Consider the following 2,690-nt stretch of genomic DNA (forward strand, 5'->3'; position numbering starts at 1 on the left):
CCTTAGATGTTATTTTATTACTTTAGCTGGCATCGACATTTTTGTAAATCTGATATCTACTTTGGAACATTTTATAATGTGGCATAGGCTGACAATTGAGATCATAAATTTAAAATAATAAAATTTAATTTATTATAATACTAATATCAATATCATAAAGATATATATATATCATTTAAAAAATATATAAAAAGTATTATAAATTATAATAATTAACCGCTTTTTAAAACAAATTCATATAACTAATTTGATTTACACTCCAAAATTCATAGGTGTCACATAATTTACACATTAATTCTTCATTACTTAATATATGTAATTATATCAATGACATATAAATTGAAATTAAAAAATACATATTTTATTTGAAAATCACGTAATAGTACTATAAGGTATAATAATTAACAACTCAACATATTTTAAAATTTTAGTTGACTCTCCGAATTCCATATGTCTCATGTAATTGAGACAGAGAAAAACATATATTGGTTTAAAATTAATAAAAATATTATAAATTATAATAATTAACAACTTAAAATTTATAAAAAAAAACCTTTAAAATTTTTTAGTTGGCTCTCCAAATTCAATCGGTATTACAATAATTAAAACATAGAAATTAACATAAATTGGACTCCTGCTGACATTTATGTTTCCTTTTTCTAAATTTTCTCTTTTATACTTTATATAAATAATTTTTTTATGTAAAAAGTATTATAAATCATAATAATTAATAGCTTAAAATATTTCAAAACATATAAACAGTTTTTGTTAACTTTCAAAATTTCATCTATGCCGCATAAATTGAGAGAAATATAGATATATAGATATTTTAAGTTGCTAATTATTCTGAGTTATAGTACGTTTTATGTAATTTTCATATATATTACTCGGTCCTGATTTATGTGATACAAATGAAATTTCAAAAGTCAATGAATTTTTTATAAGTTCTTTTTTATATTAACTTGTTAATTATTGTGATTTCTAATATATTTACGTAAAACATACTCTAAATACAAATAATTAGCAACTTAAAATATATAAAAACATACTAAAAAATTGATTCACTTCAAATTTCATATGTACCACATAAATTAAAACAGAAACAGTAACATATATTGGGCCCCGTGCTGGCACGGGGTCCTATATCTAGTTATCTTAAAGATCAAGACAAAATAATATCTTTTGGCTATGTATGTCATGTCATCAACATTGGTGCTCATATTTTATTTTCTATGCACAAAAAGAGGCCAAATTCTTACTTTAGATGGTTTAGAAAGAGAAATTGTAATGAATTTTGTTTTCTCCAACATGATTTATTATCTAATTATATATAAGGTGAATAAGTAGATAATTTTAGTAAATAGATATTTATGTTTAATAAAAGCTCTATAAAACACTGTTATAATTATACATAGATAGATTGGCGTTTCATTATGAAGTGAGATGAACAATAAGTAATAAGAATTTATTGTTAACAATAATAGGGTTTAATTTCATTATGAAGTAAGGTGGAAAATAAGTGTTTTGATAAGTCGATTGAAAAACCGGAATAGATATTTTATATAATAGTACTGTATAAGATTGTATGCTATTGTATGCGGCGTACAAATACATCTTGTGATTGTATAATATTATATGTAAAGTATACTATTGTATATTAAGTTTTAAAAAAATGAAAATTTTGTGTTGTGTACCAAAAGTATATTATTGTACACCTTATGTTTTGAACTAAAGATTTGTAATATTAATTTTGAGCTGTATTTTACTTGGATAATTATACTTTTTTTATTTTATTTTTCATTTTAATTTTCAACGTCTCCCACTCTGTGTCAATTCTAATGTAACTTTCATACATAATAATTAGACTATATGATCAACGTAGAGTTTGATTGCTATATAACTGCTATGAATATACATTATTTCGATTAATGAAGCTTAGAGTAGATTGCAATATATAATATATATTATCCTAAATCATTTACCATATTCACAATCTTCTTATTGTAACTTGAGTTCATCATCATATTCTTGCCTTGAAGAAAAATAAAGATCGATCAATGAACACAATTAATATCATAATATTTGATAATCTTAGAAGTGTTCCATTAAATCATACATTTCAGGATAAAGATTGTAATGCCAAATTGAACCTCAACAGGTCGATCAAAATCATGAGGGTATACAAAAAATCAAGACTTCATACACAATAACAAATAAAGGTTAATCTTGTATATATCACCTTTATAAGTCATTTCACGCATACATATTATGAATCACGTACTATAATATCCATAACTGTATACTTTATTCTTTTTAATTTAAACTTCACTTATTTGTAGATTAGTTACAACTTACATCTATCACCCTCGTCGTATCATCTAAAATTTGCTTAGAACGATAAGCACGTGTAGGTAATATATTATTTAAAATTGGACAAATTAAAAAAAAATCTGTTAAGTTAAATTTTATATATGAGAAATAACCATTTTTTAAAAATAAATCCTTTATTATTATAAAAATGACCATTCGACCTTTTTTACCCAAAAATTGAACTAGCGACTCCGGCGACTTATTCGTCCTCCATGTTGCTTCTGCTTCTTCTTTTCTATTTCTTTTCCCTCCCACCACCTCCTCAAAACATCAAGAAAGTTTCAATCTAAAATTTAGAATGGTTTAAAGGTAATTTTGAT

The sequence above is a fragment of the Solanum tuberosum genome, unplaced genomic scaffold (genome assembly GCF_000226075.1).
Source record: "Solanum tuberosum cultivar DM 1-3 516 R44 unplaced genomic scaffold, SolTub_3.0 scf00068, whole genome shotgun sequence".
Taxonomy (NCBI): Eukaryota; Viridiplantae; Streptophyta; class Magnoliopsida; order Solanales; family Solanaceae; genus Solanum; species Solanum tuberosum.